The following is an 11,442-nucleotide window of genomic DNA, read 5'->3' as shown; positions in this document are numbered from 1 at the left end:
ATCTTTAACACACAATCCTTGGAGGACGTGAATTATTCCAATTAGAGCATGTTCCTAAGCTGGGTAGTTAACCACCACCACCACCACCACCACCTACCACTACTAGCCTGAGTGAGAGAGAAAGACACTCATTATAAGAAGTCCCAGGGCCACAAATCAGCCCCAGGGTGTCAAAGACACACCCAGGGCCATCAGTTCTATTTATGTGAGCCACAGTGTCAGCTCTGGGCTGGTATACTGGCTTCTCATTCATGGCATGCCCTCACCATGGCTCAGTGGTATGACATTCTGGAGCTAGTATGAGATAAGGCTGTTGTTGTAGTTCTATACTGCAGTATGCTTGGAAAGCTGTTTATGGAAATTATCACAGTTTACTAACTCAGATCTTCCCCTCTCCCTACTCAAAGTTTGAATGATTTTGCACACTTTTTGTGGCCTGTCATAAAAATCCCTTTAGATGAAGCAACTAGAGTGGACTCTTAAGCCCTGACTGTTCTACAACACAGACGTGGCTCAATTACAATTATCCATAAACATAAAGAAGATACTAATGTGTGAAAACATTGATGAAATGTCCTTTATCTTACCATTTTTGTAGAAGCTGCTGGATTTTATGAATAAGTTGTGCTTGACTAGAGAGAAGAGAGAAACAGATTAAGAACTCCAGATAGCTACTAGTGGATCTCCCTGCCCCTTTCTTTTGAAGAAAGCATCAGCAAATACTTTCTATAAAGAGCCAACCAGAAAATATTTTAGACTTTGAGAGCCATATGATTGCTTTTGTAATCAGGTCTGAGATTTTAATGGAAGGCAACTGTAGCCATAGATATTAACCAAATGGGTGCATGTATCTAAGTCCTAAGAAAACTTCATTCACCAAAATAATTAGTAGGTAAATTTAGCCTATAGATCACAATCACCTGAGCTTCCACAGTAATGGTATTTCGGGTTTTCAGTCTGTCAGAACAACCTGGAACAAACACTGCATTCCCCAGCCCACTGTGCACCTAGGTGCAGTCTTGTGATTAGAGTTGCCCTGTGAGATGAAAGCAGAGATGACCTAGCCTGCTCCCAGAAGGACCACTGAAGAGTGGGTGGGATGAGGGCACTCTGCATCCTCTTTGTCCACTATTTCTGCTGGGTAGGATGCTGACATCATGACTGAAACTCCAGTTACAATTTTATTTATTTTTTTCTATTTTCATGTGTGTGTGTGTGTGTGTGTGTGTGCACAAGTGAACAAACATGTGTAACCCTGAGGCTGACGTCAGGAATCATTCTGAATCACTCTTCAACCTTATTTGAAGAAGCAAGGTCTCTCAATCAAACTCAGAACTTGTTAAATACAGCTAGCTTAGCTGGCGAGCTTGTTCTGGGACCTCCTACCCCTCTCTGCCTTCTGAGGTTAGAATTAAGGATGGGTGGCCATAATGGGGGTTTTGTGTCTGCCAAACAGTGTGAAGACCTGAGCTCAAATTCACAGAATCCAGGTAAATCTGATTGTGAGAATAGACATCTGTAATCGCTCCAACACTGCTACTGCATCATGGGAGATGAAGGCAGGTGAATACACAGAAGCTCACAGGCTAGCTAGCCAGGCACACACAATAACAAAACAACAAGAAACCCTGGCTCAAACAAAATGGAAGGTGAGTTCTGACACCTAATATTAATTTTTATCTGCATACACATGCCAGGACACATATATATCCATGTGTGAGTTCGTACGTGCATGCATGCATGTAGGTGCACACACTTGCATGCTCATGCATGCACACACATACATATATACACTCACATACACACACATTTGCTATTTTCATAGCATAAATAGAGAAAAGCAATTTCATTAAGGGAACTGAAAGAAGTTCAAATATAATTATACATTTTTAGATTAAAACTTCATCATTGAAGCACTTGGTTATTGTTCATTCAACTGACAGTACATGTGGAGTTCAAATGTGAATCCACATACCAATCACTGAGCTTTTAAAAATAATTTTCTTAGCTAGCTTTACAGGTATTTCTCCACACACACACAAAAACAAAACAAAAAGCAAAAACAAAAGAAAGAACAGGAAACAACTTTTCTCTCTCCTACCCACACCTCAACTCCATTTTTGAGGAGAGGGTCTCACAGGACAGGGTTCTTCCCCGACGAGGCCTTGGCTGACCTAGTCTAGAACTGAACTGCTACAGTTGCTGAGTTAATACTCTGCTATTCAGAGCGGGCCTTGAATCATCCTAAGAACTTGCTGGGGTCACATACTCACCAGCCAATCATGAGAGCAATGAAATGTGAGATTACTGAGCTTCACTTCCACCACAAAGACATAGTGAGGACGAAAAGGCCCTCGGCCACTAGCTCTTTCAGTAGCCAAAATACAGAGCATCTCAATAAAACTCTTCTGTACTTCTAAACTAGCAGCCAAACCCAAGCTGGGGGAAATGAAAATGAAAGATGTCTCAAGCTATGACCTCTTTCTTTTATGGGCCCAAAGCACCTGGGAGTGGACTCATCTCTGGTTCTAAGGATGAAGAATGAGAGTTGAGAAATAAATTTCAGTGACAAACTTTCCCACCTGCAGAACCGCTTAGGGATCCCAGAGTCTGTTAAACTCTGATAAATAAAACTAATAGTTTTACTCTTTGAAGCATCAGTTTTATTGAGCGTCTGCAACAAAAATTTAGTGTTTAATATTCTCATTGATATTTGCCAGTTTCACACGTGCTGTAATTTAAAGAGGATGATCACGTATATTACAGCAGGTAAATTGTTTTCTTCCCCCACTTGTCTCACCTTACAGTCCTACTGGCTTAGTAAAACGAAATTCATGCTGCAGAGACTTGGAGGTGAGCCGTGATGTCACTAATACATGAAAATACAAATGCTGAAATAAATTTGAGAGATTCCAGGATTAGAATAGTAAAAGATAGTACCAAAAACCTAACTCTGCTCTCTGTCAAAGAAATACTCAACCTTGTCACAAGATCCAGCAGCAACCAGGGAGAAAAAGAGTCCCCTTCAAGAGTCTGGAGTAATCATAATACAAGTGACATGGTTCCTCCTTCAGAGGTTTTGAAAACTTGGGCCAGAATCCTATTATAATTTGACTGTGGTCTTGAGTAGACAGAATCTTCTAACATTTCAAGGTGTATTTCTAACTGCAGCTCAATGGATATCCTCTGAATAAATAAATTTGTAGTGACTACAAATAAAGTGTTGTAGCAAAGAGCAAGCCCACCACACTGTTCCTTGCTATAGTCTAGCTTTTAACTGTCCCCCAAAGACTCAGATTTGAAAGATGGTGGCATGGTACTATTGGGTGGTGGGGGCTGGTGGGAGGTTTGCAGATCGTAGGGGTGTGGCCCTGAGAGGTATTCCCACACCCTTCCCTTACTCTTTCTTTCTCTCCTCCTAGCCATGTAGCAGCACTTTCCTGTGCACGCTCTCTGTCATTACCAACAACCAGCCACACCACCAGAGACTGATGAACTAGAGTCTCTAAAGCCATGCGTCCAAATAAACTCCTTTTCTTTGTATGTTGGTTATCACGTTTTTTGTAGTAATGAAATGCTAAGTAGCATTTTCTGTATTCCACCCATTTCCTAAACTTTGACTGGAATATTCAGAAATATTGGCAAGTAATAGTGAGGTTCTTGTAACACACTGCAGAATTTTAAAGAGCTCCACTTCCTTCTTTAAAAACATACATAATCCTTACATAGTTGAAAGTTATATTTCATTAGTTTGCACATGAAATGTCTAAATCAAAGATTTACTTAAATGTCCAAGTTAGGTAGGAGAGGATTAACCATGTAGTTTCTAAACTGTCAATGTGAAGGCCAGACATCCCATCTTTTGCCTAGCTAGGTCCTAATATGAAACTTTTAGGACTAAATTCAACAGCTTAGCATTATACAAAGTCCCTCATGCATATGTGTGTGCAAGTATACGAATATGAGTGTTCAAATATGCATTGACATGATTTTCTTTGGGTTTAATCTTAGACATAAGTCAAATGACCATTCAGATATTAAAGCTTTTTCCAGTTTATGGCCTATAAAAAGTACCATCCAAGGGACTTAGTAATAAGCCATCAAAAAAATTAAACACAGAAAACTCCAAAGTTTTGTATCTGAATTGTTAAGTGAAAATTGAAATTTCTCCAGACAGAAATACCCCAGTGAACACACAGTTCAATTGTTTAGTTAGTTAGTTTGTTTGTTTGTTTGTTTTTAAGGGTGCTTCACTCTGGGCCCTAGAAGGAACACTTGACAGGATGGTTCCTCTAGGCTGAGGGGCTCATAGTACAGATGAAAAGGGGTTTTCACTTTGTCGATTCATTTCTATAAATAAATGTATACAAAATTTCAGAACTGGTCTAAAGCACACTTCAGTGTAAGAAAACTGGCTCTGAGTCCCTCAGCATCTAACTTGCCCTGTGTAAGGGCATTTGTGTGTGGAACATATGTGTGATGCACAAATATTAGTCTGTGAGTCTGCACATAAGAGGGTGTCTGCCTCTCTCACTACCCACCTTACTGTTTGAGACAGTCTCTCACTGAAGTTGTCAGTTTAGGCTGGCCGGTGAGCTCCTGGAATCTGCCTCTCTTCATACCCAATACTAGGGACAGAAATACTGCAGCTATGACCAGCTTCTTATGTGGGTTCCAGACTTAAACTCAGAGCCTCATGCATACACACCAAGTGCTCTTACCCAACAAACCATTTTCTCAGGACCTAGACCACGACTCATTGAACCAAAAGTGTCATAGACTAATTTATGACCCAGGCTAATGACTGTGAGCAATTGTTTTTTAGACTCAAACAATGAGAGTCCATGACTAGATGATTATATTTAAAAAAAAAATTCCTACTTCTATATATCATCATTTGGGCTTATAATTAAGTAAGCATATTGAGAAATTTTTTATATTTGTTACCTTTCTACTAGGACTATATTTCAATGTAACAAAAATCGTTATTTGATAAGAGAAAACTTTATTTTTATATAAAAAATGCCACTTATAAGAAGAGACATCGGCAATCTCTAATGAAATCATCAACCTGAATCAAGGTTATCAATTATTTTTACAGGATTATCAACCATTTTTAAAAGCAAAAACACAAGAGTAATGGAGAATCAAGGATTCCAAACCTCCAAAAGCATGCCAAAGATCTCCCTAGTAACAGGAGATGGGTGTACATGAACCATGGAAAAGAGGGGATGTTTTTTGCATCCTACCAATTGGGTTTCACTTATGGAAACCATCAAATATTAGGTCTCCCACTGTGACAGACAATGAGATGGAACCCATCCATTGTGAAGTGTCCTGCTAAAATGCTTAATGTGAATTGAGCAAACTTTTAGGTCTACCTTGTAGTGTGTAAAAAAAAAAAAAAAAAAAAAAAAATCGAGGGGAAGTGAAAAAGTCAAATGGAAGTAACAGAATGCACCAAAAGAAATCAAGAAGGTGAATTATCCCAGTGGGTTATTGGTCTGGTCAGTGCAGTAACCCTGCGTGTAATGGAAAAGCCTTATGGATAATGCTGTCTTCCAAACAGAGAAACAATCACATTCAACTTGTGGCCCTGACTTTGACTCGAATTTGGAGATACTACCATACAGGGTACTTGGGGAACAGTAGAAGATTTTGAACATGGATGGACAAGACAACAAACATGAAGATTTTCAAAACTTACCTGACTCCAGGATTGATGGCATACATCTGCAATCCAAGCACTTGGGGATCTGAGGCAAAGGATCAGGAGTTTTAGGTCATCCTTAACCGCACAGTGAGTTCAAGGCCAGTCTGAGCTGAGTAAGACCTACCTCCCCAGATCTCTCCATCAAAAGCTTCACTTATGAAAGTGAAGATGTTCTTCTGTTCTGGGCCACTGCCCTGAGCAGACCTTGGGCTGGAACTCCATAGACAGTCCCACAACACCCAGAGGAAGCTCCACTTCCAGGCTCTCTAATGCGCCCAGGATCACAGAATTACAGAATCACAGTATCACAGTATCACAGAAGCTTGGTCACACCAGGATCTCAGGGTCCTAGAGGAAGCTTGACTCCCAGGAGATCTGACACACCCAGGATCTCAGGATCACAGGATCCCAGAATCATAGGATCACAGAGACGGCTGAGCTCTGAGGAGTTCTAACACAATCAGGATCACAGGAAAGACAGATGCCAGTCAAATATAGCGAGAGCAGGTAGCACTAGAGATAATCAGACGGCAGGAGACAAGCATAAGAACATAAGCAACAGAAACCAAGTTTACTTGGCAACATCAGAACCCAATTTTCCCACCATAGCAAGTCCTGGATACACCATCACACCAGAAAAGCAAGATTCAGATCTAAAATCACTTATCATGATGATGATAGAGGACATTAAGTAGGACATAAATGATTCTCTTAAAGAAATACAGAACACGGGGCTGGTGAAATGGCTCAGTGGGTAAGAGTACCCGACTGCTCTTCCGAAGATCTGGAGTTCAAATCCCAGCAACCACATGGTGGCTCACAACCATCCGTAACAAGATCTGACGCCCTCTTCTGGAATGTCTGAAGACAGCTACAGTGTACTTACATATAATAAATAAATAAATCTTTAAAAAAAAGAAAGAAAGAAAGAAAGAAAGAAAGAAAGAAAGAAAGAAAGAAAGAAAGAAAGAAATACAGAACACAGGTAAACAGCTAGAGGCCCTTAAAGAATTACAGGAAAACACAATCAAACAGGTGAAGTAAAAAGACAAAACCATCCAAGATCAAAAATGAAAATAGAAACAATAAAGAAATCACAAAGGGAAACAATCCTAGAGTTAGAAAACCTAGGAAGGAGATCAGGAAACAGATGCAAGCATCAGCAACAGAATACAAGAGATAGATGAGAGACTCTCAGGTGCAGATGATACCATAGAAAACATTGACACAACAGTCAAAAACAAAAACAAAATGCAAAAAGCAAGAAGCTCCTAAGTCAAAACATCCAAGGACACAATGAGAAGATCAAACCTAAGGATAATAGGTATAGAAGAAAGTGAAGATTCCCAACTTAAATAGTTGGGAATAAACATCTTCAATAAAATTATAGATGCAAACTTCCCTAACCTAAAGAAAGAGATGCCCATGAATGTACTAGAAGCCTACAGAACTCCAAATAGGCTGGACCAGAAAAGAAATTCCTCCCGACACATAATAATCAGAACAACAAATGCACTAAATAAAGACAGAATATTAAAAGCAGTAAGGGAAAAATGTCAAGTAACATATAAAGGCAGACCTATTAGAATTACACCAGACTTCTCACCAGACACTATAAAAGCCAGAAGATCCTGGACAGATGTCATGCAGACCCTACGAGAACACAAATGCCAGCCCAGGCTACTATAACCAGCAAAACTCTCATGTCCATAGATGGAGAAAACAAGATATTCCATGAAAAAAACAAATTTACACAATATCTTTCCACAAATCCAGCCCTACAAAGGATAATAGATGGAAAACTCCAACACAAGGAGGGAAACTACACCCTAGGAGAAGCAAGAAATTAATCTTTCAACAAACCCAAAAGAACATAGTCATACAAACATAATATCACCTCTAACAACAAAAATAACAGGAAGTAGGAATCACTTTTCTTTAATATCTCTTAACATCAATAAAAAGACATAGACTAACAGACTGGATACGTAAACAGGGCCCAGCATTTTGCTGCATACAGGAAATGCACCTCAGTGACAAATACAGACACTACCTCAGAGTAAAAAGTTGGAAAACAATTTATCCAAGTAAATGATCCCAAGAAAAAAGCTGGAGTAGCCATTCTAATATCGAATAAAATCAACTTTCAACCAAAAGTTACCAAAAAAAAAAAAAAAAGATAAGAAAGGACACTTCATACCCATCAAAGAAAAAATCTACCAAGATGAACTCTAAATTCTGAACATCTATGCTCCAAATGCAAGGGTACCCACATTCATAAAAGAAACTTTACTAAAGCTCAAAGCACACATCACATCCCACATAATAATAATGGGAGACTTCATCCACCCACTCTCAGCATGGACAGACCATGGAAAGAGAAACTAACAGAAGTTATGAACCCATGGATCTAACAGATATTTATAGAACATTTCATTCTAAAGCAAAAGAGTGTACCTTCTTCTCAGCACCTCATGGTACCTTCTCCAAAACTGACCATATAATTGGTCACAAAACAGGCCTCAACAGGTACAAGAAGATTGAAATAATCCCATGCACCCTATCTGATCACCACGGACTAAGGCTGGTCTTAAATACCAACAAAAACAACGGAAAACACACATACATGTGGAAGCTGAACAACACTCTACTCAATGATAACTTGGTCAAGGAAGAAATAAAGAAAGAAATTAAAAGCTTCTTAGAATTTAATGAAAATGAAGGCACAGCATACTCAAACTTATGGGACACAATGAAAGCGGTGCTATGAGGAAAACTCATAGCTCTAAGTGCCTCCAAAAAGAAACTGGAGAGAGCTTACACTAGCAGCTTGACAGCACACCTGAGAGTTCTAGAACAAAAAGAAACAAACACACCCAAGAGGAGAAGATGGCAGGAAATACTCAAACTCAGTGCTTAAATCAACCAAATAGAAACAAAATGAACTATACAAAGAATCAACAAAACCAAGAGATAGTTCTTTGAGAAAATCAACAAGATAGATTAAATAAACCCTTAGCCAGACTAACCAGAGGGCACAGAGACAGTATCCAAATTAATAAAATCAGAAATGAAAATAGAGACATAGCAATGAAATATATCTTAAAATAATTATTCTGTCTGTTGAATATTAACAGTTGAAAATATTAAAATCATGTTCTACAAACATCACAGAAATATTATTGATAATCTTTCCCACTGTACTTGAAATTAGCATTTTCTTAATGTTTAACTTCAAAGAGTTTTTGCTATTTTGAAATTTTTAAAATATACTTACTGATAAAATAATTTTCTCCTAGAAACACTGATAATCTTAAGTAAACTGGTGATTAGACAATGTACACAGGTATATATTGCATTTTAAATATTCTCTTACTATGTCAGGTGGCATCATATAAGGGCTTTTGAATATATTTCCTAATGATTCTTTTTTAAATATTTTATGCTCTTTTACTTATGCTTAATTCCCAAAGGATATTTTGCATATTTTGAAACGATTTAGTATTCAACATTAGATATAGGATCCTCAGTTATGGATAATATTAAATATTCATTAATGATTTTTTAAGATATGAAAGGATATGAATATAAAAATTGAACAAAGTTTTTATGTATTATTTGATTCTCAAAATACTCAATATTATTAATATGTTTGATGTATAAAATGCATTTAAATAATAAAATCATTTAAGAAAAAAGTGAAAATCATTAATTTATAAAAATATTGATAAAATACCCATGTTTTTATTTAAATCACCAGAAAGGTAATCAAAGTCATATTAACAAATGATCCTTGGATGATAAAAAAAGAGGTTTATTTTCTTATTTTACTTCTCTAATTTTCAATTTACTCACTGAACACATATGGTTTTGTAAGAAAAAAATACACAGAGGTGGGACCTCACTGACATTGAATTTTAGGCCATTATGCACCTGTAGCTGATTATTGCAGTCATTTTTAAAGACTTTAAACAGATTATTTTTAAAATCTAGGTGTGATTGCTCTCACCTATAATCCCAGGGGTGAGAAGGCAGAGGCCATGGAACTTTAATCCCAGCGTCATCTACCTAGTAGGTCCACCTAGTATGGTCAAGCCTTGTAGGGCTACACAGTCAAACTTGGTCTCAAGCAAAGAAACGGAAATAAGTATACCACCTGGAATAGTCTCTATGGGCTCTGCTGAGGTCTTCCAGAGGACACAAATTCATGTTTGTAGCAGTCAAAGAAAGTTCCCTAATCATTAATGTTAAATTTTAATGTTTATGTGTCCACAAAACACAAAAATAAATCTTCAAGTTTGCAATATCAATCAATTGAGAAATAAATAAAATTTAAACGCTAGGGAATGTCCCACCAGAAGTGCTTAGACTACAGGAAATCCATGCTCTACAAAATCCGCTCACAGCTTCAGCTAGTCCAACCGCTGGTCTGCTTTGGAGGCAAGAGCACAGAGGGCTGCTACAGTAGAAATGGGGTTTATTTCCAGGAAAGTTGTGGGTGGGAGCTCCAGACACAATCAGCAGGGCCAGAGGCAGGCTAGGACTTAACCTTGTGTCCACCACTGGTCATCACGTTCAAAACTAATATCCCAGATTCTTTACTTAGCAGTTGTCTGACCCTGAGCGCAGATTCTTAACTGGAAAGTCTATAATCAGACTGCTTCAGACATCCTTGAGAGTTTTATTTTATTTTTTAAAGATTTATTTATTTATTTTAATGTATATGAGTACACCATTGCTCTCTCTTCAGACATACCAGAAGAGGGTATCAAACCCCATTACAAATGGTTGTGAGCTACTATGTGGTTGCTGGGAATTGAACTCAGGACCTCTGGAAGAGCAGTTGGAGCTCTTAACCACTGAGCCATCTCAACTCTGGAAAGCCCTGGAACAGTGTCTGGCACCCAAATGCTCCATGACTGTCAGCTCTCTGTTCAGTGTTTTTTTCCCCCACTTGCAAGGACTCCATCATTTAAACACTCACTCACAACTGCAAGTCACTTACCAGTGCCCCAGGAGGAAATCTGTGCTTGGCCGCATAGGGCTTCATTCTTATTTATTCATTTAAAATCTCATCTGCTTAACGACATTGAGGCAGGGTCTGATTGGGTAGCTCCAGTTGACTTTGAACTTTCAATCCTCCTGTTTTAGCCTCCTGAGTTCTGGGGTGATAAGAGTGTGATGCTACATCTGGCTCTGCTTGCTTCGTTGTTGCATGATAAAAAACGGAAGAAGCGGGTATGAGATCCCCTCGTCCTGTTCCGCATCCGGGGTCCATGATTAGCCAACCATCTAATGTTCACAAATGCTTTTATCTCTCTGTTTCAGTTTAGCACCACAACAAACCCTGCATCCTCTTAAGACCTGACATTGAACAGAAATCCTACAGATATTTAAGAACAAGACAAAGAACACAGAAACCACTCCGCATCTGCCCACTTCAGGTAAAGATGCCATTTAATAATAGAGAAGATAGCTGTTTCCAGTTACTGATGACTTAAAATTGTGCCCATTATTGTACGATTTTGCTACTGAAGATAACCTGCACTATCAAATGAAACTTTGTTAAAACTTAAAGTATTTGGGAATTCAATTTTTGATCCAAAAATTTACACCCTCCTGAAGAATTTTAGTGAGATAATGTTCTTTTTTTAATTTTTTTATTTTTATGTTTTTTAGGAGTTTTATTTTTTTATTTTTTATTTTCTAGACAGGGTTTCTCTGTGTAG

At 38.3% G+C, this 11,442-nt stretch overlaps 1 long non-coding RNA gene across 1 annotated transcript; it reads right to left on the bottom strand.

The window, feature by feature from the left end:
* Positions 1-587: 587 nt before the first annotated feature.
* LOC115065509 lies at positions 588-5,774 on the bottom strand. The gene is made up of 3 exons (XR_003845289.1): positions 5,708-5,774; positions 2,801-2,891; positions 588-632 (listed from the first exon to the last, which is right to left on the bottom strand). It is a non-coding gene; the product is annotated as an uncharacterized LOC115065509 (long non-coding RNA).
* Between the last annotated feature and the right edge of the window lie 5,668 nt (positions 5,775-11,442).

Source organism: Mus pahari, chromosome 15, assembly GCF_900095145.1.
Source record: "Mus pahari chromosome 15, PAHARI_EIJ_v1.1, whole genome shotgun sequence".
NCBI classification, from domain to species: domain Eukaryota; kingdom Metazoa; phylum Chordata; class Mammalia; order Rodentia; family Muridae; genus Mus; species Mus pahari.
Note: the sequence above shows the minus strand (reverse complement) of the source record. Positions and strands in the feature narration are given on the sequence as shown.